This window comes from Ochotona princeps, chromosome 23 (assembly GCF_030435755.1).
Source record: "Ochotona princeps isolate mOchPri1 chromosome 23, mOchPri1.hap1, whole genome shotgun sequence".
Classification (NCBI taxonomy): Eukaryota; Metazoa; Chordata; class Mammalia; order Lagomorpha; family Ochotonidae; genus Ochotona; species Ochotona princeps.
The window spans coordinates 38,099,045-38,126,245 of record NC_080854.1 but is presented as its reverse complement, the minus strand read 5'-3'; positions in this window follow the sequence as shown (position 1 = coordinate 38,126,245).

Here is a 27,201-nt window from a genome sequence, read left to right as displayed (position 1 = left end):
GGGGACCCCAAGGCTGACAAAAGCCAGTTTCCCTGGGGAAGGTTGCAGACCTGCGCCTGTGACACTGGCATCCCATAGGAACTCTGCTTCCTTTCTTGTTGCTCTGCTTCTCCTCCAGCTCCTCCAGCTTCTCCAGCTCCTCCAGCTCCTCCAGCTCCTCCAGCTCCTCCTTTCCACTAGCAAGGCAGCGGAAGGTAGTCCATGTGCTTTGACCCTCACACTCAAGTGGAAGACCCAGATGGCATTCCAGACTCCTGGTTTCTTTTCTTTCTTTCTTTCTTTCTTTCTTTCTTTCTTTCTTTCTTTCTTTCTTTCTTTCTTTCTTTCTTTCTTTCTTTCTTTCTTCCTTTCTTTCGATTTGTTTATTTTCATTACAAAGTCAGATATACAGAGAGGAGGAGAGACAGAGAGGAAGATCTTCCATCTGATGATGCGCTGATCTGGAGCCAGGAGAGTCAGGAGCCAGGAGCCAGGAACCTCCTCCAGATCTCCCACATGGGTGCAGGGTCCCAAGGCCTTGGGCCGTCTTCCACTGCTTTCCCAGGCCACAAGCAGGGAGCTGGATGGGAAGTGGAGGCGCCGGGATTAGAACCAGCGCCCATATGGGATCCTGGCATGTTCAAGGCGAGGACTTTAGCTGCTAGGCCATGATGCTGGGCCCCAGAGTCCTGGTTTCTAGCCCCTGTTGTCATGGCCACTTGGGGAGTGAACCAGCAGATGGAAGATCTCTCTCTTCCTCTCTCGCTGTAACTTAGTCTTTTATGGAAATAAATCTTAAGGGGGAAAAAGTCAGTTACCAGACACTGGGATGAGATCATGGAGTTGGGGGCAGTGTGTTTAACAGGCTTTGGCCGAGGGTCACATCAGAGCCCCACAGAGCACACACTGGTTTTTCTCTGCCCAGGTGATTGGCGGTAGCCTCCCCCTTCTGGTGAATGTGTTGCCCTTGGAATCAGAGAATCTTGAAGTGTCCCTCCTTTGTGCCTGCTGAGAGATGACTGACTCCTCTGAACAAACACACGCTGACAGAGGGACTGCAAAGTGGTATGGGGCATCGCCTGACTTACGTGGCCACCAGATTCCCGAAGACCCGTGTGACTAAAATCGGCAGCATCAGGTGTTGCTCTCTGTCATCCAAGAATGGGGCCATCAGGGTGGGAGTTGAGTGGCTTTCTCTCTCTGGCAGGGATTGGGGAAGCTTTAGCATTGCACCCCAAGGTAACTGGGCCATCCTGATCAGATAGTGCCCATCAGACCTAAAGCTCCTGGCTTCTGGATCAGACTGCGTGTGACATCACTCAATGCACGCCCAGTGACTTGATGGGCAGGGCCAAGCATGCTGGGGGTGACCGAAAGCACTGGCCTGGCCACTTGGGCAGGTGCCATCTTGGCTTACTCCCTGCCTGCCTGCCTGCCCAAACTGAGCATGACTGCATCTGGGCCTCCCATCCTTGTCCTCATGTGACCTCACAAGGACACAGGAGTGCTGGTGCAGGAGCGTGGCCGTGGGAGGAACTGAGGTCAACGAGAAGTGTGACTGCAGATTAAGGTGAGGTCTGAGGCAGAAGGCAGGAGACACAAGGCCCGTGTGCATGTGTGCAAGTCAAGCGGTACAGCTGGAAGCCCTCTTGCACTGAGGGTGCACCTCCGTGGCAGCAGCCGACTTGGTGTGGTTTCCTGTCCCTTCTGCTCTTCAGACTGGCTGGCTATGTCTTCCACAGTGCATGGAAAGTTGTGGTTTGCAGCTGAATAGGAAGGCGAGAGAAGCAGTAGTCAGCATCTCACTTCCCAGCATGACTGTCCCACCCTGACTCCACCCTTAACTCTGTTTAGACAGGTATATGCATCCGTGGCGAGGGCTTGGGCTGTCTGCAGGTAGAAAGCAGGTTGCTGTCCGGCACCAGCTGGACGTGTGGACACCATGCTGTCCCTGGGGCCAGGGAAGGATGATTCCTGGTTCATAGTCATTGGCAGCACTTCTGAACTTATAAAGGTCCCCTAAAAAGCTCAAGGGAAATGACCCTGAATCCATTAAACAGAAAAGCCACGGCCGGAGAGCCAGCAATGAAGGCCAGCCAGCCCTGGCTCAGCTCACTTCAAACACCAGGAGCCTCGTGCGCAGTACCTGATTCATCTGGCAGGAGCCCCGTCTCCAATGCAAAAAGGAACTGTCAAAACATGAGCCCCTCTTCTCTGCCTTCCCATAGTCATTATTTCCTGTCTTTAAAGAGACCCTCGTCTGCCTTTCATCTTATCCTTGTGCCCGTGGCAAGTGCTGGGCCTGCTCCTGTGCGCGCGTGCGCGCGCGCACACACACACACACACACACACTTGCTGGTTGGCCATGCCATTTTTATGGCTCTGTTTAAGTAGCTGCTGCAGACTCCCAGCCTCCTGTGAAGGTCAGGAGGAACACTTTGGGCTAGTGGTGAGCTCAGATACAGCAGAGGAGGAGACCCAGGCTAAGGATCCAGAGCCCTTCCTAAGCTCAGCGCACAGAGAATGCACACCTGTGGCCATGGCTCTAGAACACCTGTCTGTGCTCCTGGTCTAGTCCTTCAGCAATTGCTTGAATACATGTTTTATGCACTGTGCAAGCTTTACCGACAATGATGCCTATACCTCAGCTACACTTAATGTAAGCAATAAATGAGCTTCAAATTCAGTGCAAACTTGATTCACCAGAGACATGGTTTGGAAAGTGTTACAGTCTTTGTGATTTCTGCCTCTGGGTTCTACCAGCCTTTACAGAGCAGGGTCTCGCCCCAGCCAGCCCCACTGCTTCCTTCTGGAAGTCCTGTTGTTGTTGAAGGTTGTCAGGGCATGCAGGTAACTGGAGATGAGCTGGAGGATGCCGTCCCACTGCATGTTGGCAGACTCAGGTGAAGCTGGGACTAGGGAAGGATGGCACAAGGTTTGCAAGCCACCCTTGGGGTTGGTGGGGAGGTGTCTACTGCATCTTGAATGACCTTGCATCCCTGCTAAGCATCTGACTTGGGCACTGAGACTGACCCATTTTTAGGGGGTCAACCCTTTTCAAACATGCATGTGGAAGCTGCATCATCCATTGACAGGATCAGCAGGAGGGACATCCTGGGCCAGAATGCTGGCCCTGTCTACTCTCTTTGGATCAGTGCACCTGACTTGAGGAGCCAGGGTGTGTCCTGGAGGGCTCTGGGCTGTGGGTGGGAGGGAGGCCCCCTGCCCAGCAGATCACAGTCCAGGAGCTGGACACGGAGATCCAGGTCCTGTATCCTGCTCTCCACAGAGACACCTCTCTACAGCCTCTTCTGCAGCTCACCTGTTCCTGAACTAGTTGAGAGCCCAGACTGTGTCAGTGTGGGAGCTTGGCTCCCCAAGGCAGGTAGCCATAAAGGCAGGCATTCTGGAGTCAGTATTAAGCTTGATGGGCACAGATGCGGTTCTTGATGTGGGGAGGTGGAGTGCTGTTTAGGTTCCCTGGGTCTCCTCACCAATCTGTTCCCATTGTGAGCACTGCCACCAGTCTCAGAGGCTGGCAAAATGACTGGTACCAAGGGAGGTAGCCCAGCTCCTGGCCTCATGGTGCTGGTGCTACAGCCTCCCTGGTTCCTGAATAAGCATATAATAAATCATACTTGTTCATGTATTACTGGATGATAAGAAGTATTTCACAACATTTTGTGGAAAATGGAGTTAAAAGCCCCCCCAACAACATTGCCCCCCAAACTACATTGCTCCCAATAACCACCTTCTGTATACCACAGTGGTTTTGGAAGGGACAAGGGAAATCTAAAGTATCTTGGAACATGTCAATAACACAGACAGAGTAAGTGGCTCCCAGAAGAGAGAGGGAAGAAAAGTAGTAAAATTGAAAGGCTGAAGGCCTTGGATTCTGGTGGGCATGTGGTGGAAGGCCAACCCTGTACACTGCTGGTGGGAATGGCCACAGTGGGGGACAGCGTGGAAATGCCCCCCAAACTGCAAACAGAAGAACTTCATTATTAGGCCAATATCCACAATGAACTCAACTCACAGGTTCAAGTTCAGTGTTGCAGTATTCATGGTACAGTCAGGGAGTGGGGTAATTGCAGAGTCCTCCCTCTGACCAGCACAGAAAGAAAGTGTGCTGTGTGTACAATGGAATACTACTCAGCTGTTGATAGGGTGGAATTGTCATGTCATTAAGAGTGGAATCCAAGATCTTTACATGAAATGAGACGAACCAAGTATAGAAAGCCAGTATCACATGATCTCACCTATGTGTGATCCAAAAAAAAGAAGGTCACTTCACTCAAGGAGACATAATCACACCTACTGGAAGCTGGGAAGGCAAGGGAGGGATGGAAACATTGACTAACAGGCTCCAGGAACACCTGGATAGGAGCGAGCAGCTCTGGGCCTATCTGGAGACTCTAGGTAAGGCTAAAGTACTGCACATTTCTCTATGGAAATAAACTTCTGAAGGTAGAATGTGAGGCTTTTGTCAGAGAGAGATGCTCTATGTTTGAGAAGATGAGCATCTCTGATTGGACATTACACAGTGGCTACATGATGCTGTCAAGGGACAGTCAACTTCAGTGTTGACTCATGCGTATGTACAACTTCACGTGTCTGCTAAAAATTTACAAGAAATGCTGAGACATGCAAGTGAGATCACCTGGATACAATGGGTGTTCAAAGGATAATCCGAGAAGACAGGGCTGGTTTATTCCCATCGGTGCTGTAACAGGGCCAGCACAGACAAGTACTTGAAAGAACCTACCAGGCACACACAGAAGTTGTAGGATTGAGCTGAGCCCATGTCCATGCACACAGCAGTGAGCAGTGACCTTCCAAGCACAAGCTCACAGCTCAAGCTCCAGGAAACACACAACGACCCTGCTCCACACTCTGCTCCACCAAGTGGAACAGGCAGAGGCACTTCCTAACCTGCTGCATGGCCTCCGTCCCAAACCCAGATCAGACAAGATATTCTATAAAAGAAACTCGGCAGGCCGCATCTTTCACAAATAACAATGTCCAATTCATTTAAAAAGTGGCAAACATAAAAGGTCCTTACACATTTCACAGAAAATGTATGTTATGAAAAAATGCACAGATAGAAAATAATTTGCATGAAAATAGTTTTTAACTCCACTTTCCGCAAATACTTCTTACCATCCAATAATATATGATAAAGTGTGATTTATTATATGCCAGCCTGGCACAACCTTCAAAAATCAATGAATGTAATCCTGCAAATCACCAGGCTGAAGAAGCAAACCGCAAGATCACACACTGCTAACTGATACAGGAACAACATGGGGCAAAATCCAACAGACGCTCAGACACAAACTCTCAGCACACTGAGAACAGTGGGGAAATGTCTTGATAGAAGTTGATAAAGAACATTTATTTTTAAAATCCTATAGTTCACATCATCCTTAACGGTCAGAGATTAGACAATGTCTGCCCACTATCAGAGATAAGACGTGGGTGTCACTTATCCTCATTCGTATGTATGAAATCACAGCTGGCAGAATACATCAGCGTGCGCACACACACACACACACACACACACAGGCACTCCATAAATAAATGTAAAAGAAACATAACTTGGCTACCTGCAGGTGATATGGTTACATGTAAAATTTCAAAACTGTGTAAAATGCCCTGGGAACTAGCCAACAAGTATGCACCATAGATTTAAAGCCCCAGCATGGAAGTGTTTTCCTACATTCTAACAATGGGCAAACACCACCACTATAAGCAATGGTGTCATCTATGAGAGCACCAAACACAAAGAAGTACCTAAACACAGATCTATAAAGACATCTAGGGGATGAAATAAATCTTAAAACTGAATATAAGGACTATTCATGAATAGAAAGACTCAATATTGTTAAGAAATACTTTTCTCAACTTGATTGAGTTAATGGCAGTGACATTCCAGCAAAATCCTAGTATTTTACTCTGTGGATATCCCATTATTCTCTAACATGAAGAGGTAGATGTTTAATACCCAAGTGTCTCTGAAGAAACTTAAAACAAGACGCGACCACGACCTATGCTGTCTTTTTCCAAGGCTACTTGAAGCCACAGCAAGGACAGTGTGTTCCAAGGAGGGGATAGACAAGCAGATCAAATGGATGCTAGAGGGGACTCCACCCGCACATACAGCGGCGAAAGGACAGCTCTTCCTACAAAAGCTGTTGGAACAACTGGGCATCCATATGAAAACAATTCTTACTGAAGACTTCATACTTTCCACAAAAATCAATTCTGAGTGAGCCATGGACTTCAGCACAGCAACCGAAAGCAGAATGTTTCTAGGAGAAAGTAGGAGCAAGGAAGCTACACAAGCAGGGATTTCGTGGTGAGGGTTTAGACACAAAACCACAACGTCACACAGACAGTAAAAGTTGAGCTTCAGTAAGATTAAAATTTTAAATTCAACTCTGGAAAAGAGTTTGTTTAGGGAACGAAAGAGATGTCACAGACTGAATGAAGTATTTCTAAGATTGAAGTCGGATGCCGAAAGTGGAACTGTGGCCTGAATGACCCACTCTTGTGGCCAGCATAGCCAACAGCTTCCCTGTTGTGGGTGACTGTGAAGCGGCTGATCTCAGCATGCAGTCAGTGTGTTCTGCTTGGTGAAATTTCCCCTGTGAATACAGGTGAGCAATTTTGTTTGTTTTGTTTTAGATGATGTTAACATAGTTGATCAAGGTGGATCAAGGGTTAGGGAAAAGTGGGTGTAATCATTGTTTCCAAATATTTTATTTCTTCTTCCTGTTTCTGGAGGAACGGGGAGATAAGGGAAGAAGCCATACCTCGCCTCCCAACCGCCCCAGTACTAGAGGATGGGAAATGGCCATCCGACATCAAACCAGGGTCCCAATGTGGCACATGCTCTGAGGATTCTGTCCAGGTGGTTTTTGATAGTTCTGAGTCATAGTCAGTCTCGCCCTTTCAATGTCCATTGACTAACATAGTCCACCTTAGCATTTTCGTTTGTCCAGGCATTTGCTATCATTGTTTAGCTGGGGTAGTTGTCCAATTTGTCCTGCCTTCCTTCCTCTGGCATGGTACAGATGTCCTTTGCAGGCCTCAATGGTTGCCATATCCCCCATGTGGATCTGGGCCAGCTGTCCACTACTCCATCTTCTCCACTGAGGAGGACCAAATCTCTGAGGTGCGCTAAGTGAACAATTTTGACATCACTACATGTATATATACATACTGGAAATAACCATGTAGGTAAGTGACAGCAAATCATGAAGTTCAGTGAGACACCAAGTAGGAAAAGGTTGAAGCACAGATTTACCTCAACATTGCAACTTGGTCCATGTTCAGCTTAACACAGTGCAGGTGGTCAAGGAGAGCTATTTCTTGACATGGTTCCTGTGTACATGGTGGCTTGGTTCATGCCCACATGCATGTTTTTGTTCCTGCAGCCAGCAAGGCCCAGATGCAGACTCCTGTAACAAAAAGCCTATCTAGCCATTATTTAAATTTATTTGAAAGTCAGAGATAGAAGGGAAGAGGGAATGAGAGAGAGAGGGAGAAAGAGAGACAGAAAAAAAGACAGAGAGAGAGAGTGAGAGAGAAAGCAAGCACGTCCATCCATTGGTTCTCTCTCCAAATGGCCACAACAGCCTGGGCTAAATGGAAGCCAGGAGCCAGGAGTTTCATCCAGGTCTCCCATGTGTGTAGCCAGGAGCCCAAGCACTTGGTTCACATTAAACTGCTTTCCACAGATCATTAGCAGGGAGCTGGATTGGAATGGAGTGGCTGGGACTACTCGTGGTGGCCACTGAGCATGATAACACTGCAAGTGCGGACCCACATGTTGTGTCCCTCGGTTGCCACCTCCCCCTTATGCTTTCTAACATATTATGCAACAAAAGGAGCCAGACTTCTTAGAGAAATGACTGGCTTATTTTAGGAGCACACACACACTGTACATAGGTATGTGCACTCGTTTACAGAACAGTAAGAGGCTGAGGGGATTCCAGGGCTAAGCGAAGGTCCTTGCAACACCAAAGGTCACTTGGGTGAGTGACACTCACTCTGGTTGTCTTGAATTCTTCCCAAAGTATAGCAGGAGCCTCCATCCTCTGACACTAACACATGTAATTTATTGCATAAACAAGTAAGTGGGGGGGGGGTGGACAAAAACCTGTAAGGAATTCACGTGTTTTATGTGGGTGTCCAACCTCAAGGAAAGAGTGTGGGCTACATGTAGTCACTTTCTCCTGCAGAACGCGTCGAAGCCTAACGGTGTAGAAGCCCATCGATAGCATCTCAGTCGGATGTGCAAGGTCAATCTCAGCAGTGAGGCAGGGCGCTGGACACACTGAAATGCGGAAGAAGGCATTTTGAAATCCATTCCAATAGCTCCATCATGAGCTGAGAGGTGTCCAGCAAACCACTTGACCAGTGCTCCCTGGAGCTGTCAAGGGAAGGCCAAGAATGTCACTGCCAAGAGGAGCTGCAGGAGGGCACTGGGCGCAGTGAATGCAGTGTGGCATCATGGATGGAGTCCTGGGATGAGACAGGTGAAGGAGAGCTGTGAGGACGGTGGATCTTACTACGAACACGAGCACGGAGAGCCTCAGCCTTGGCAGGTGTATTGTACGAAGATGAGGTGTCGATATAAGGGAATGTAGAGGCATAGATGTGGGTGATGTTGGCGCATGTAAATCTGTGTGCCTATTACAAAGCTAACTGTGGATTCCAACTTTATGTCAAAGAGAGGAAGAACTTCCTCCCTTATGAAAATGTGCAATGGCGATGATGGGTGGACCCATAAATGATGAGGACAGAGCCGCTCTGGGACAGGGCACTTGTCAGGTGTTTTTGTCTGGTCAAGATGGGAGTTAATTCTCCTGGGAGCTGACAACATCACTCCTGACCTGAGTTTATGACAGCGCCACTGAGCCAGTGAGAAAGAGTCAGAATAGTCCTTGGGGTGTGGCACTTAAGCATGGAGCCCAGCTGTCATGGCAGTTGCACTCCCAAAGACAGTCCAGCAATGGCTGTGGGGATGGCATCTTCAGAGTCATGTCCCCCTCCCCAATTACGACAATAACTTGTGGCAAGTGGCAGCTCGTGCCAACTGAACTGTTTGCCTCCAACACACCACTTAATTTAAGTTCAATTATTTAGATGAGCAGGGCCAGTGATTTCCAAAGAAAAGCCTCACATCCTTCCCACTAGGTTTTCTGCCAAAACCCAGCGTGAGTTTTGTTTTCTTTAAAAACTACCATTTCCATATAATTGGATTAACTCAGTGTGGGATGCTGGCCAGAGGTCGAGGCTTTTGAGACCGGGCAAATTCCTCCCGTGACCCCAGGCTGCACTCATCATATTTTGGGAGTTAAAGTTGAGCTGTTGGCTGCAAACCACCTCAAGAGTCCTTCAGAAGATCCAACTGTTGGTAAGAGGGGTAGAAAAAAAAAACAAAGAAAACTCCAACGGCACAATTAAAGCTTCAGATGTTCAAACAGCCACATTCAGAGATCAAGAAATGATTTCTTAATTGCTAATTGCTAGACACAACCTTTAACTTTGCTAAGATGGACAGAAAGGAGGAAATAAAAGAAATTCTAACTTTAGAGTCTGTGCACAAGTCCTGTGTTCCCTTCAGTGCTGCTGCTGCTCTGAATCCAGGGTAGACCTGTCCTTCCAACCTCCTCCATCTCTTAAGACTCAGACTCTTGGCAAGGCATTCCATTACCAAGTCCTGCTGCGTGCTGCACATGTGGGCTGTGGGGATGGGAATCCAGTTCGGAGTGAGGCAAAACCCTGACCCAAGGAGGTGTGACATTTCTTAGCTTTCACACAGCTGTGTTGTTACGTATTGAAAAAGCTGTTCTCTTCAGCACTGAGCAAGGCCAGCCAGGTGCCCACAGCTTGCTCAGGTCGTGAGTGGGGCGGGCTGGGCGTGATGTCTTTCTGGTGTGGCCATTTATAGGAGCCAGTGAGTGGGGTCAGGCAGGGTGCTGCTTGGCCCTGGTGGCCTTCCATCTTCTTCCACTTTTTGCTGCTCTGCTAGTACATCACAGATCACAGGGTTTAGAGTGTATGGAAATGGGAAGTGCAAGGCCAGTGGCTGGTCTCCAGCAAGGGCCTTCTTCATTCATCATCCATGGCGGAAGGCAGGAGGGAAGGAGTGAAACCATTCCCCCAAATCAATCACAAGAGCAGAGCCCCCATGACCTAGTTGCCTCTTATAGACTCCACTGCCTAACAGTTGAAGAAGGGCAATGAGATGCCAGGGTGGGATTTGTGGAGAATAAATGTTCCAACAACACCACATTCCCTAGTGACTGCCCTCCTTCCCAGAGCCAATTTCCTGAGAATGTTCTAGGGCTGGATGCTTTGAGACCCAGTTCCGCCTAGCACTTGTTCTGTGCTGGTGTAGCTCCCTGTCTGCACTGTTCATGGGCAATGGGGATGTGATGAGCAAATTCTCTTCTATGCAATAGGGAAGGCCAGGCGACTGTGTACAGCCATGTGGTGCTAGCAAGACAATCCTGCAGGTGCTGTAGAAGCTGCAGCCAAGGGTCAGAGTCCGCAGGCCACATGCATTGCTGGAATCCATTGTGGTGCTCCTGGGTGGTTCTAACTGTGCTCCCAGGTCCAGCTGCTTGCTAACGCGTGCCCTGGGAGGCTGTGGGTGATGACCCAGATACTTGGTCTCTGCCACCCACACAGTAAATATGAACTGAGTTCTCAGCTCCCAACTGTGGCCTGGCCCAGCTCTGGACATGGTGGACTTCTGGAGGGTGACCCAGGAGCTGGGAGCTCTGCTGTCTCTGCCCCTCTCTGCCTTTGCCACCTCCTCTCTGCCTCTCAAAGGCTCCCAACAGAGGATGGGCAATTGGCAGCTCCTCACATCCCCCAGCACAGTGAGGCAAACCCTCAGTTCAAAGCACCAGCGAGAATAACACCCTCCAGGTCTTTGCATCAGGTGCCCCAGCAGGTGAGTGACTTACATCCTCAGGACTCCAACTCTGTGCTTCCTACAGGGACAGGAGACAGGGATGGGGTACCTGCAAATCCAGATGACAGGGATGGGGTACCTGCAAATCCAGGAGACAGGGATGGGGTACCTGCAAATCCAGGGGACAGGGATGGGGTACCTGCAAATCCAGGGGACAGGCTAAGCTTGGAGCTGGACCCTGCAACAAGCACATTGCTGGGGCTGGGGACTTCAATAAGTACCTCTCACCAGGGCCTTTATTCTCATTGTTTTGAAGGTTTATTTACGTTGAAGGCAGAGTTACAAAGAGAGAGAAGCACACACACTATTAAACCCCGTAAATGGCTGCAATGGCTGGAGCTGAGCTAATCAGATGTCAGGAGCCAGGGGCTTCTTCCACATCTCCCACAGAGGTGCAAGGTTTCCAAGGTCTTAAGTCATCCTTGCTGCTTTCTCAGGTGCCGTGTGCTGGGCAGCACAGGGAAGGCCATCAGAGCAGAGCCTTCCAAAGGAGGAGCAGGCCAGCTGGTGCAGGCAGGAGGAGGCAAGGCAGCAGGGAGGAGCCAGAGGCAGCACCACCAACAGGCTTGTGGCCACAGCAGGGAGGATGAGGGAGGATCAAGAGGCTGAGGAGGGAACGGGAACCCCTGGCAAGCAGTAGAGAGGAAGGTGCCCACCACCCTGAATCTCACAGAGGCTGGGATGGCCATCCAGGGACAGAGAAGAGGGCTAGTATCGGGATGTGTGCAGGCTCTGCTGCGGACAAAAGGACGTTTACAACACAGTGCCATAGAGAGCGGAAACGGGGGTCTGATTCAATCCCGGGAAGCCCACAGGTTCAGATGTCAGTGAGATGAGTGTTGGAGTGCAGCTGGTTATACTGTTGCACCTTGTGGCTGAGAGCTGGTTCTCTGGGGCTGGATGCTCTGCTTCAGATCCAACTTGCTGATAGTAAGCCTGGGACACAGCAGAAGGCAGAGCAACTCTGTCCAATCACCACTCAGGATTTCATTGGAATTGATACATAAAGGAGCACTTTCTGAGTGTGAGTGTTCTTGGCAGGCAAACGCTATCTCTGTGTTTTGGTTCTCATGAGCCTCTCATTACTTAAAGTTCGGGAAGAGCACAATAGTCAATTAAAAAAAAATTGAACCGGGGACAGACACTGTGGTGCAGCATTTTCAACTGCTACGCGTGATGTCTGCCTGCCATGCGGATATCGATGGTGTCCAGCTCTCTGCTTCCTTCCAGCTCCCTGCTGATGCACCTGGGAAAGCAGAGAATGGTCCAAAGGTTTGGGCCCCTGTGCTCACATGGGAGACCCAGGAGCGGCTCCCAGCTCCTGACTTCAGCTTGGCCCAGTCCTGGCCATCACAGCCTTTGGTGGACAAACCAGTGGGAACTCTCTCCGTGCTCTCTTTCCATCTGTATCTGCCTTTCAAACCAATCAACAACTTATTAACAAAAAATCCAAGTAAATAGAACTCACTATAGGTTTTGAGTGAGCATGTACTTTTGTGAATCAAATTGTGCTTTCTCATTAACCTGCAGGCTTGCTTCAGAGTTATTCTCTCTTGCCTTCTGGTCAACCACCTAGGAACCACATCTCTCAACGTTCAGGGTCCATGGCCTGTCTTTCGCCAACCGGTTCATCACCATCACTGTGGCAGCTTCAAGAGCTTGGTATAGTTTTGCAAGGCAAAGGTTTCTTTAACTTTGTTTGCAATCACCAACTAAATTCTCTAATTTTGATTTTCATGGGGCCAAGTACTGCTACCTACACTCATAGCATGAGATTTCTGTAAACTAATTACTAGCACCTTTCTGTTGTGACACTTGGTGGCATTATCTGCCACAACAATATCTAATAATTAACAAGATGCATGTATGGTTCATTAAAGGAAGAAAAAAATGTTACAGGAAATCATTCATCAAGCAGCTAGAAAACGAATAGGGCCCCGTAAAGAAGAGCCTCAGAATCCTTGAACACATAACACGCATTAATAATGATAGCAACAATTAGCATGGGGGCAGATGGGCTCATCGCAGCCGTTTGGGTTCAGTAACACATCCTTCTGATCAGTCACCTGCTGTCGGCATGAGTCAGCCACTGACCAGCCCTCCAGGCTCCAGGTGGGGGCACGGAAGGAGAGGCTGGTGGATCATCCAAGGTTGGATGCAGGAAAAGGGGGACACAAAATCCAGGATTTTCAATTCAAATAGCCATGTTTTTGGCCCCCGTTAATTTTCCTGTCAGTTCACCTCTGTGTCAATGGCCTTGGAGGCATCCCTCAACAGTGACAACAGGTGGAATGATATTGGCACCACTGCATTCTTCTCAGTCTCTTGTCTCCAAGGGCCACCTGCACTGGCCAACTTCATCCACCCTCTCACCCTGCTCAGTCCCACTCATCCAGGCTATGATGTGGAGTCCTCTCCCAGGCCTACCATCACCTCGGCCCCTTTCCTTCCACATTGTCTGCACGTTTCCCAGGGCTGTGTCCCCAGCTGCTTGCTCTGGACTGCTCCTGAGATCTCCGGGGTCTGTGGATTATCTGGTCTGCGGTGTAAGCTCCGCTCACCTGCTTTGTATGACTGCAGAGCCTGACGCTGGCTGAAACCACCTCCTGAAGCCGCTGCCTGTCTCCAAGCCCGCTCCCCTCATGCTGCCCATTCACTGAGCCACCTGCTGGGAGCTGGCCTTTCCTCCTACTCCATTTCGTCATCCTGAAGTGTGTGGTCCTTTGGCTTCCCTTTGGAGTTTTGCTAAGTGCTCCATCGTCCCCTGCCCTTTCCCTCGAGTTCTCCTTTGCTCTGTGCTGATTCTCTGTGTAGAGGTTCCTCTTGTGGCTTGCCTGGCTCTGCTTGGTGACCACGCACAGGTTTGACAGGTTCTTGTGGGAATCACGGTTCACATTCCCCAGCGGCACCCCTCTCCAGCCACCACCTCCCCAGCGGCACCACCTCCACACAGTCCCATCCTGCACATCCCCCGTCCACATGTGGACCAGGGCACAGCCCTTCACTGCCTGCATCAGCTACTATGCCACTCCTCCCAGACTCCATCCCAGGCACCTGGAAATAGGCTTTAGCTCTTCCTGTTTATCCCCTTGTATTGCACCAGTGACCTTGAGTTATGATGTTCTCAGCTGCCCTCTCCCAGGGCAAGAAAAGCCATAAAGATAGCAGCCAACCCTTACCCACTTCCCTTTCATCACAGCCCCTGGCTCCACCCCACGGCATATGCCAAGGCCTTCTGCATGCTGGTGTAGACTTGCCCCTCTCAAACCAGCCAATCTGGGCCTGGCCTCCCTTTTCAGTCCCTTACCTGCCCCCTCCTTCCTCGCCAACCCCCATGGAGAAATGCATTTTGCAGCAGCCACGGTCTTTGTGCCTCAAGTGTGGCTAAAGCTGATGCTGCGGCAGCAATTGTGGGATTGTCTCCTGTTTTCCTTGCCTACTCTTCTTTGCCCGATAATTGTTGTCAACTTGAACGATACTCAGATTCCAGCTGAGACGCCAAGGGGTCGGACCCATTTATCTTCAGATGACATCTGCTCAGAATTTTCAATCACAAAATGTGTATCCAGAGTGTGAGGAGGGGCATAGGAATGGGATTATGACATAAAAATGCTAAAGATCCTACAGGACTCTGGATTTGGTGATGGGGCTAATGCAGTTTGCAGTCCCCGGGGGACAGGCCAAGAGTGGTGTGGACTGTAGTGTGCGTTCATAGCCTGCAGCCCAACACAGATCACAGCAGGTGGGTGCCCCAGGCCCTGGGAGAGGCTGTCTGCCCAGACCTGCCACACAGCTGCAGGACCTGCTGCCCCTGGCCTCCAGGCCCCTACAGGGATTGCATAACCTCAGAACAGCGTCTCTCACTGGTGATGAAAACTGAGAGCCGGGCTCCTCTGGGAGGGCGTGTTCTGTGTCTACGGCTTTCCCTCGGGTCAATCTGTCCTTTATGACTCACGCAATTACTCATCTTGGAAATTCTTAGGAATTTTAAAATCCCTCAAACAATTGCTACAACCTTAAAACAGGCAGGGATTATTTTTTTCTTCCCGAGATTTTTAAATACACCATCCGGGTCCGCTTGTCTAGACTCCACTGGCTTGCACAATGCATGTTAACAAAGGCTTTGGCCAGGCTCTTCTGAGACTTCTTGTCAGTTAGGCCTTGGTCTCAGCCCTTCCACCATTTGGGTCTGAGAAGCCCATGGTAGTTGGAATCCTATCACAGCAATTCAGTGAGAAGGGTCCACTTGCTATTATCCATCACTTTCTCTCATACCCACCTGTTTTAAAAAAATCAATTAGTTTTTTGAAAGGCAGAGGGAAAGGGAGAGAAATCTCATCCATTGGTTCACCCCCAGATGATTGCGACAGCCTGAGCTGGATCACACTGTGATCACAGGGGGCGTGTGGGCACACTGTGACCAGTCAGGGGCTCCTTCCAGGTGTCCCACAGCGGGCATGTGGGCACACTGTGACCAGTCAGGGGCTCCTTCCAGGTGTCCCACAGGGTGCGTGTGGGCACACTGTGACCAGTCAGGGGCTCCTTCCAGGTGTCCCACAGGGTGCGTGTGGGCACACTGTGACCAGTCAGGGGCTCCTTCCAGGTGTCCCACAGGGTGCGTGTGGGCACACTGTGACCAGTCAGGGGCTCCTTCCAGGTGTCCCACAGGGTGCGTGTGGGCACACTGTGACCAGTCAGGGGCTCCTTCCAGGTGTCCCACAGGGTGCGTGTGGGCACACTGTGACCAGTCAGGGGCTCCTTCCAGGTGTCCCACAGGGTGCGTGTGGGCACACTGTGACCAGTCAGGGGCTTCTTCCAGGTGTCCCACAGGGTGCGTGTGGGCACGTGACCAGTCAGGGGCTTCTTCCAGGTGTCCCATATGGCACACTTGGTCATCTACTGCTTTCCCAACTGCATTAGTGTGGAGGTGAATCAGAAGTGGAGCATTTGGGACTAAAACAGGTGCCCCATGTGATCCAATGTTGCAAATGGAAGCTTTACCTGTGACACCACAATGCTGGATGCCACACCTCATTTGAAATGTGATGGGCTGGGCCCACCTTCAGTGAGAAAGCTAACTAGGGCAGGAGAGAGCCGCCTGCCCTTGATGTTTCCTGTGAGTACTTTTCCATGCCCTGTAGCCATAAAACCCACTTCTCGTTGCCTCTACTTCTCATGGCCACCTTTGGAATCAAGCCTGCTTCTTGCCCCCTCCTGGATATATCAGACTCCTAGGACAGTTGCTTTCACAAAGTCTTCATTTTTCTTGTTTTGATATTCATGCAACCCTCATATTTCCCTTCCTGTTATCACATTGGTTTATACCATTGTTTCAGCAGCATCAGATGAAAGTTAACCAGCTATACATCTTGCAGAAATTCGGAATATAGAATTAGAAATGCAAGTCACAAACTTGGATGCATACCCAGCAATACAGACTTGATGCACATAACTGAACAACTCTGCTAGAAAAAGAAAAAAAAAAACTCTTGAGAAAGATGATATTGCTGTTTTGAAAGTACAGTGGAATTTCCTGTAATTCTTATGAATTTTCAAGCTGAGACCTTGAACAAACAGATGGCAACTCAACTATTCCCATCAATCAATTCGGAATCGGTAGGATTTGCTTTTCTAAAGCAAGGTTCTCTAGCCATTGTGATGGTCAGATTGTGTCGACAGCCGCTGAGCCAGACAAGTTCGGGAGGGCTCCCTCCCCTGCAACCACAGGTATATCGGGGAGGCCACTCTGCTTCTGACCACCTTGGGCCTGTGTCTCTGTTTATTTTAAGGAAAAGCTTCTCTGACTTGAGAGGGCAACGATAGCCTGCCAGAACTAAGATGCCACACCAATGTGGAGTTGATGGCTGCTGGTGAGATGGGTGTTCCTGCTTTCCTGCCACTGACCCCAAGGCCTGGGTGAGTATCTGAGACGTAGCCTAATGCTATTCAACACAAATGGGATGGTCTCAAATATAGGAGAAGTAAATAGGAAAAGGTGCCATTATTTAAATCCACCATGTCTAACATGTGAAACACACCAGAGAGACAGGCTAGCTTCCCGTTTGCTCATGCTAACTTTTCATGATGCCACTCGTGGAAGCTGGGTGGCCCTGGTTGCACCATGTTGGGAAGTGGGGATGTGGGGTCAGCGCCAGCCCAGCAGCAGCGACACCTGCGTCTCCTTCAGTGAGCTACGTCCAGACACTGCAGGCACTTCCAAACAGGAAACTTGTCCATTTCTGAAGTCCTCTCATATTCCATTGATTTTCTGAATTGCTTTGTTGATTTTTGGTCAAATCCTTCTCTGTCACTTTCATTTGCAACCTGCAGCTCTAGGTCTCAAGGTGCAGCGGCAGCTGTGCAGTCCGTTTGTGACGCAAGACGCCTGCTCAGCTTTTTTGTCCTTTTGGATATCTTCACTAGATCTGTCTGCTCAAGCAACACCGGCCTGGTTTCTTGGCTAGGAATGATCTTTGTGCTATTTTGCAGTAACTTTTGCAGTAATTTCTCTGAACATAATTTGCATTGCCCTTATTCAGTTCAGGAAGGAGGATCAAGTCATGCCTTCCGTGTGACCTGTTCAGCCCGCATTTTCACATTTATTTTGTCATCACTGCAGCTTGGAGGCAACTCGGGGTCTGTCAGCTCCATGACCATCATCTTGGGGTCAGCAGGACCTGTGGCCCGCTGTGTTCTGGGGGCTCCAGGTGCTTCTAGAACATGTTAGAGTATCACACTCAGCTCGGAGGGAAAGCTGGAAGGATGAGTTGGATGCAAGTTCTACCACCCATGGAAATTATGACTATGTCATGGTTTGTTCACTTGAGCAATGTGACCTCACACTCAGGTCCGAGAGATGACAAACTCGAGTTTGACTCCCAGCCAACACGCCAAGACCTAGAAGATCTGGCTCTGTGGGACTCTTGGCTTTGGCTGATGTTTATTTTGCCTGTATTAGCCTCTTTTTCTACAAATCCAGGATTTCCGTCCCACAAGGAGGGGAACCTCACCCATCCGACTTGGGAGGGGTGCTGGAGGGATCTGGGCAGACACAGGGAAGGACGCTCCTTCACCTCCTGTGCCTGGGCTCGCTCTCCTCACCTGTGCCCTGGGACAGACACTCACCTCTCCTCCTTAATTGCCAAACCCAGCTTCCTCTGTGTGTGTTCCTGGGAGCTGGCTCCTGGCTCCTGTCTGCCCTAAAGCTACTCTGACTCTGTGGCAGTGAACTACCAATGCTCCTTCTTGTTCCTTCCAGTTCATGGATACAAAGTTTCTGAGGTTAGACAGAACTCCTTTACACATCGAAAGTTTCCCACTTATAACCAATGGCCTTAATTGGCACTTCAACCCCAGGTTTCAATTCTTTCCAAATACCATTTCCTTGACCCAGCAGAGTGGGAGCAGGCCAGGCTCAGGAGTTCTGGGCTGTCTGTTCCACATCACTGTAGGCAGCGGTGGGGGAGGGCTCCTCTCCTCCCTCCACTTGCTGACTTCTCCCTTGAGTGCAGATTCATTTTTACTGAGAAGTTCCTAAGTGAGAGGAACCATCCTGGACACCAGAGCCACTGCAGTGAACGAAGCCAGCCCGGTCCCAGCGTGTGGTGCTGCTGGGTTTCAGCCTCGTGGCAAGCAGAACAAACACCTTGAACCAACACCCAGGTTCAAGCCAACAGGAATGTTTGGATGATTGCCATGGAAACAGGGAGCTTCACCTGTTAATGGAAGCACTGTCATTCGCTTGTCATTTTATCCCTCTTGATCGAATAAGGTCTTGGTTCTTGTAGAAATGACCAGCTACGTGGTGTTAGCCTCTCACCTCTATGTCCACTCCCCTTGCGATCAGCCCGGTGAAGACTACAGTTTGGGGTTGTAGTGTTGTGGTGTACTACCACGTGAGATCATATTTTGTGAGTTTATTTTCAAATCACATTTCATATCCACTGCAAAATGAGCTGTAAGGTCCAAAAGTGGTATCGCTGCTGCCCAAATGCCTCTCAGTCCTGACTGCCTCCCTGGCTGTTACTGTAAACTTTAAACAACATTCTTTTTTAAAATGTATTTATTTTTTACTGGAAAGGCAGATTTACATAAAGAAGGAGAGACAAAGAGAAAGATCTTCCATCTGCTGGGTTACTCCCCAAATGACCAAAATGGCCAGAGCTAAGCTGATCCAAACCCAGGAGCCAGGAGCCAGTAGCTTCCTTCAGGTTTTCTATGTGGGTTCATTGTCCAAGAACTTGGGCCATCCTCCACTGCCTCCCCAGGCCATTGGCAGTGGAAGTGGAGAAGCTGGGACACCACCTGGCACCTGTATGGCATGCTGGTGCTTGCAAGTGGAGAATTGGCCAACTAAGCCATCACCAGCCCCATGCTTAAAGTAGAGCTAAAAACACTGAACTTCAAATGTCTAAGATGCTAACTTTGCTAGGCTGCTTTTTACTAAAATTAGCATTTCCTGAAAATATTGTAACTACATCATTTTAAATTGTGTGTAAATTTATTATTTTAAAAATGCTTACTTTCATCTACTTGAAAGCCAGAGAGAGAAGGTGAGACAGCATGACAGCCGGAGAGCAAGAGGAAGAAAAAGAGAGAATGAGCGAGCTGAGCGGAGGTGAGATCTGTCACCTGCTGAGTCACTTCTTAAAGGTTCATCGAAGCTGGGCTTGGGACAAGCCTCCCAAGTGGTGGCACAGAGAAACTGGATCAAAAGTGGAGGTGACAGAGCTTGAATTCACATTTTGACATGGGTTGTGTATTTCCCAGGTGGTCTGCTGTGCCGTAAGACCACCCCAACTTATAATTTGATCAAAGGACTAAAATTCTGTTTCATCTTGTAATGTTATGAATCATGGTGTACTCAATTCAAGAGATTACAAAATTGCTTAATTAGTCAGCATCCGTTGTGAAATTGTGCTTTTCCTTGTCTCACGGATGACAACATCAGCCATGGTATATTGTTAACCTTCTCTGGAAGGCATATTAGCAAACATGGGATAAATTGCTTCCTTTCGCACACAAGTGTGAAATAAACTATTTCTTTGTCTAGATATGCTTCAATTTTTGTGCAATTAAAAGAATTGCCAACACATGAAGAGTGTACATGTTTATGGGGCTTCATGTGAGGTTTTGATAATACACAAAGGCTATACTGTCCACCTCAGGGTAGACATCTTTACCTTCCAACATCTTCACTGCTGTTTTTTTAAAAAATAATATTTCTTAACTTACTTGAAAAGCAGAGCTACAGAGAAGAATGGAGAAAGAGGGAGAGAGAGATTGAGAGAGAGAGAGAGAGAGAGAGAGAGAGAGAGAGAGAAAGAATCTTCCATCCACTGGCTCATTGAGCCAAACGCTGCAGGCCAGAATTTCATCCAGGTCTCCACCATGGGTGGCGGGGACACAAGCTCTTGGACCATTCTCTGCTGCTCTCCCAGTGCATTGAGGAAAGTGGAGCAAATAGACTTGAACTATCTCCCAAATGGCTGCCAATACAGGAGTGCGTGACAACACAGTCCTTGCTTGTAACTTATCATGCTCCGGTTAGAGTCACTGTTACCAGAAGGGACACAGACAACCATCACTAGTGGTGAAGCTTTAGAGGTGGGAGAGCTGTGAGCGCAGCCACTCTGAGGAACAGAATGGGCATGCCTGAAAAACCAGAACCCGAACCAGCACATGGGCCAGTCACAGGACCTGCTGTTGGTAAAGACAGCACTGATCTTTCCAGAAACACAAAACATTTCACAGTGTCTAAGATGAAAGAAGCCATTGTGTGAAAGACACACAAACATTTAATGCTGAGACTGCGCATGACGTTGGGGTCTTACACCGCTGCATGCTACTGCCTTGGTTATTACAAAGCCAGCTCTGCAGTGGGGGCTTCCCCTGTCTGCCAGAGTTTTAGCAGGGACCTGCAGACACAGGGTTCAGCCAGCCCAGGGCGGCTGAGGCACACACTCACAGATATGTCTATTGTCACCAGCCCAGTCTGGTGAGACGGGACCATTGAGCAGCTGCTTGCTGTGGCTGCAGAGGGTGGTCAGGAAAAAATGGAGGCAAAAGTTGAAGGCAGCAATACCCACACCTGGAACAGAAGCCAATGGAGAGAGAGCTCAGAGGGCCAGGCTTAAGGACAGCAGGAAGGTGCCCGTACAAAGAGCCTGCACACACTCTGGAAAGCTTTGTGTATGTGTGTGTGCACAAGCATACGGGTTGAGAGATACACAGGGAAGTCAAAGTCGGAGGAGGCCACTTGGGGACCTGGCTGGGGCCGCAGGGCAGGTCCAGCCTCAAGGGTTCTGAATGCCTCCTGACTGGGTGAGCCCTGCCTGCCGCTGGTGGGGAGCCACCAGACGTGTGTGTGTTCCCAAGTACGGTTTATAAATATTCTCTCCTGATTGTGTAACTTGTTCAAAGGCATTTTTAATATTGCTTTAATTTAATTCTGGCATGGAGAGACGTGCCTGCCCTGTAGCTTTCGCCAGATCCATGTTAGCAGCCTGGTATGAACGAGGGGTGGAGAGAGGGAAAAAATGTCAGCTATGCCTTTCATTTTGGGAGAGGAGACCAAATACAGATCTGGAAATCACCCTCCCATAACACGTAGCCAGGGTTCCAGGAGCTTGCTCGGGGGTCTGCTTCACACACACACAGCTGCTGTCACCTACAGCATGTATACACATGCCGAGAGAACTCCCCGTCACTTCCAGCACGTGTACGCACACACACACACACACACACACACACACAGAACTCCCTGTCACCTCCAGTATACACACACGCACACACTGTTTACAGGTATGCCTGCGTAGAGTTCAGGAGGCATGTCTGTAGGTTGCATGAGAACACCATGCTGGTACTTAGGCATTATGAGCAGATGTATGATCTTCAGTTCAAACATCTTCCCCAGAGAGGAATGCATGGCTCTCTTCATTTCGTTCCGTGGGCAGCAGGCAGGGCCAGGCTTCCCATCTCATAATTAAGCAGTAATCCCTGGCCACGCAGTCATTACCAGCAGTTGGTTAACAGCTCGGCCTGAAGCTGAAGACTGTTAACACTCTATCAAACTCCTTGTTAAGAGGCTGAGTTTTTATTTAAACACACTCGGCTCACAGCTGGAGAGCCAGCCAGCCCGAGCAGCCCCCAGTGGCTAATGAGCAGGCCATTCTGCAGCCGGAGTGCCACGCACCTTGTGCATTCCAGCACATTTCCCTAAGTGCTGTTAACTGCAAAGGGACCCAGGGGACTGGGCGTCCACTCTGTCCCTCTCGGGGGAAGATCAGCTGGTACTGATGTCATCAATGTTTCACCCTCATGGTTCCTTTCCAGATTATTTCAGATTTCAAATGCAAGGGGACATCCTGGGGAGGCCAGGCCTGGTCCTGAGGATGGTAACACTGAACAAAGCCCTGGAGTCTGTGTTTTCTGACATGGTTTTAAAGAATGAAAAGGCGAATTTCAAGTCAAGATGAAACAAGAGCCATTGAAGATGCAGGGATCTGGGCCACGGTTCCCATCCGGCCTGTTCTGCACCCTGTCCTTCCGACACAGCTGCCCCTTGCCCTCAGTGCTCCTGCAGAGATGTCTCAGACATGTCTGGATGTCTGTCATTGTATGTGACCTTCAGACATGGGATTGGTCTCTTTATCAATTGCATGCTTGAGCCGCTGGTCCCTGAAGTAGCATGGACAGCCACAGCTGGGAATTGTGGAATGAATATCCCAATCTCTCTCTTCAGAGGAAGATGAACTTAGTAAAGTAGTGATCAACCTGTGAGTGAATGCCAGGCAGTCGCAGCTTCAAGACCCACACATGTGGCTTCCTCCTTCGGTTCTCACAGCGTGCCTTGTCCAAGTTAAAGACACCAAGTACTCCTGCAGCTATTAATAAGTCTCTTGAGAAAGGAATAGGTGTTTGAAGCAGTGTAACAATCGGCAGATTCTGCGCTGATGCCCCCTGCGTGTAAGCAGCCTGCTCTGCTGTGCCAGCCACAGCACTTACACCGCACTCGACCTGTTTTCTGTGTGAAGATGGGTGTCTTCACCACCTGTCCACCTTCACAACGAAGGGCAACCCTTGGCCAGTACGGTCATCACCGCCGTGCTTAGCTATTGCTTTTGCAATCGTCTCACGCCGCCTCTGTGGAACTGCACTTCCGTACAATCACAGGGTCGGAGTCCATTCAGGGGAGTCTACGGCCAGACAGCGGGCAGCACAGGTTGAAACCGGAGAAGGCTTTCATGTGTCCTTGTGTCTCTGGGCTAGACCAGAGTAGCCAGGCCCAGGCCGTGGAGTCAATCCATAGCCTGGGGAAAGTTTTCAGGCAATGCTCATGTGTGCAGCCTGCACACTGCATAGACTCCAGAACGGGGCTACGCTCCTAGGCACGGCAGAACACCTGCCTGAAGCCCCGATCAAGTGCCAAGTTGGAGAGACACAGAGGCAGCAGTCTCTGGTTACAGCCTGTGAGCGGGGCAGCTGGCTGGAGAGCTCATGCTGGATTGAAAAGCTATGTCATGGGCCTGGCGGCGTGGCCTAGCGGTTAAAGTCCTCGCCTTGAACGTGCCGGGATCCCACATGGGCACCGGTTCTAGTCCCGGCAGCTCCACTTCCCATTCAGCTCCCTGTTTGTGGCCTGGGAAAGCAGTCGAGGACGGCCCAAGGCTTTGGGACCCTGCACCTACGTGGGAGACCTGGAAGAGGTTCCTGGTTCCCGGCATCGGATCGGCGCGCACCGGCCCGTTGCGGCTCACTTGGGGAGTGAATCATCGGACGGAAGATCTTCCTCTCTGTCTCTCCTCCTCTCTGTACATCTGACTTTGTAATAAAAATAAATCTTAAAAAAAAAAAAGAAAAGCTATGTCATGCCCAGCTCAGACAGTCCGAGCCATAGGTTCTGGGCTGGGACACACAGAGGGAGCTGTTGGCCGTGGAAGATCCCGTGGGTCTAGTTTTTCGTGGTTTCTATTCCCTTTCGTCCGTGCTTGGAGGAATGGAGCCAGCCCCCTTTGTACCAGGGTCTGTGTGATAGTGGCCTCTCTGCAGGGCTGGCCATGACAGAATAAGGGCTCTTCTGCACAATGCTTCTTGAAGGGCCGGAACTGAAGCTTCCAGCCCCCTTTGCAGCTGAGCCAGGCCCTGAAATGCCCAGGAGAGCTGTGAAACTTGTGAACTGTGAACGAGGACTTTTGGCAGCAGAGACCCGCTTTGTAACGAGGAATCCATTTGCAAAGAAGTGAAGGGAAGATGGAGGCAGGCAGCCAGCAGTGAGCCCGGAGGAAGGCTCTGCCGACTCAGCACCTTGACCTGTTTGGCCTTCACCATTTATCTCTCCATCTAGGGACAAGCACGGTCTGAGAGGGGAACAGGTGGGTGGCCAGAAAAGCAAGTCTCCTCTCCCTGCATCTGCAAGGGAGCCAGGCTGGGCTGGTGCCGTAGGCAGTGGATGCCCCAGGAAAAGGAGACAATGGACAGATTCCAAGCAGCTAGGTGGGTGCAGGTGTGGTGACCCCCATCCGCAAGGCACAGGCTGCAACATGGCAGTGGACACCTGAACCTGCCACCAGCCAGGTGGTGGACATGCGCATCACCCCTGCCGCCACACCTCAAGGCATGAACGCTGCAGCTGTGGCATCCGGCCTGGGCATTCACTGTCTGTGTGCCTGAGTGTAGGGAAATGTATGTGCAGATGTTCCAGGCTTACAGTGACAGGCCGTAATGGACTGGAAAGCTCCCAGGTCACTAACACCATGAATGCCAACAATGGAGCTAGGTGACTTACCTTGAGTGTTCACTCTCCTCAGCTGGCAAGGGCTGTGGAGCAGCAAGATGGCTTTCAAGTCAGATGTTGAGGGCCTCACGTGACGTGTCAACCAGCATGGTGCCTCAGTCAGCTGTAGAATGCCGGTGGCTGCCCTGGTGGTGGAGGGGTGGCAGGAAGGCACAGCCCACAGGCCCTGTCAGCACTGCAGGAGAGAAGGGACTGCTTGTCACTAGCCTGGGGTGAAAGACAGGATTCAAAATTGGAAGTACAGCTGCCACTCAAGCATCACTTTCACCACATCTCAGAGTAAAAAAAAAAAAAAAAAAATCCTGAGCTGAACCTTCGGCTGCGAAGGCCTGCCTGCACCAGACATTTTCCCTACACCCACGCACGCAGACATTGAATGCTGGTCCCATGGTCTCCAAGCCCGTGCTCGCACCAGGCCCGCAGCGTTCGTGCCTTGAGGTGTGGCGGCAGGGCTGGTCTGCAGGTCCACCTCTTCCCAGCTCCACAAATGGAAGATTTGCCCTTCCCGAGAGAGCTTCAGTCCTGCTTGTCTCGCTGTGCCTATTGCTTTGAGAACTTTCACCTTTTCAATGAAAGGAAGCACTTGAAGGCTTCGCCTTGGCCTCTCAGAGTTACCAGCGTATCTGCACGCTGGTGGAGCTGTTCCCAAGCAGAAGAGTGGCAACAAGGGCGCAGCAAGGCGAGACTGCATAGGATGAGCTGATAAGTGAGATGGTCCCCTGCCACTGATGGGCAGGGAGCACACAACATGGAAACCCCTGACAAAGGCCTGGTGGGGCAGGGCAGGACAGAGCGAGAAATGACAATACCACCCAGGAAGCTGCAATCTGAAATGTAGGCATTGTCTGGAATTCCTCTATTCAATTCAGATCACAGCACATGAATCCACGCAAAGCAAAACCTCTGAGTAGATCCAGGGTGTGCTGTGTCTGAACATGGATGCACACACACACTCAGGGACCGGCATGTGCAGACCTTCACATTCAGTGTCTGCACACACTGCTGCTCACACACAGGGTCTACCGTGAGTACACACACACTCACACTCATGGGTAAAGTCATTAATGTTAACCTTAACCTTAGCCTTAACCCTGTCTTAACTTTACCTTAACCATAACCTTAGCTATGGCTAGGGATACTGGCACAGAGGGAAGGAAAGCCCTGCACATCTGCTGCCTTCTGGAATGACCATGTGCCCAGAGAGCCAACCACCATGAGGCAGTTTGCTTGTGGAACCAGCATTTGATCTACTAGTGTACAACCTGAAGTTCGTGCTCTCTCCCAGTGTGTGGGGGCCTTGAGGAGGGCAGAACTGGAAGGTGCTGCATTCTCCGTCACCCGCCTCTCCACGCCAGCCAGCAGCCCTGCCCCAACCATTGCAGTCTTTATGGATCACAAACACACTTTGCACTTCCAAGCCCCTTACCACGCTTGGGATTTCTTTCTCCTGCTTTTGGCCCTACAAATGCAACAATGAAATCTTTCTGGTCCTGGCCACCTCCAACATTGAGCCTAGGAGTATTGTGGCTGGGGTCCCCTCTAGCTTGTGCCCGTGATGAGAGCTGTACTGGACTACTCTGTACTTACCAGCAGCGTGGGGTGTGGGACAAGTCCCTTGGCCACATAGTCTCTTTGTATTTTCACCAGCTCTTCCCACCTTGGACACAGCTCTTAATCCAGTAATGTATGAGCAAAGAATAGGGAACATGGAACCTCAGTGGAAATCGGAACTTGGGTGGGCTGCCCTGACCATTAGGGTTGGCTCCAGGAGCCCCACCGTCTCCCAGCAGTCACTGCAGGCCCTTCCTTGCGGGCACAATCTAGCATGTTATCAGTGTCTATGCTTCACACTGCAGCAGCTCTCTGAATGCAAACATTCCTGGGGTGCATTCACTCCCAGCATCTGAACAAAACTGGGCCAACCCTTAGGCTTGGTGCAGATCCGTCATGTGATCAGTGAGCAGTGACACACGAGCTCTGTCTGTAGGGAATGCAGGGTGGGGAGCTGAGATGAGGATGCAGAGGACAAAAGCCCCTCCTGCTACCCGCCAAAGCATCACATACAGGGTAATACCTTCCCATTGCAGGATCCCCATTCTCTTTATCCCAACAGACACAACTCAGCAATTTTAGAGTAAATTATTCCTTTCTCTGCAAGTGTGTGATCTTTGCATACCTAAACACTTTGTCAATTCATTTGGCAACAAATGGCTGTCTATTAAGCCAATTTGTTCTTTTCACTTAAAAATAAACTCTAGGTTCAGATCATTAGGATTGCTCTTGGGAGAAGATGGTAATACAGATTTCTGCTGCAGGAAAATGTTCCCTTTTCTGTGATATCATGCGTTGTGGGAAGCACGGTCCCATTTTCATCTTGCCGCTTTGTGATTCATGCTTTCTGTGCACACTTCTGTCTTTTTAGGGTGTGATAAGA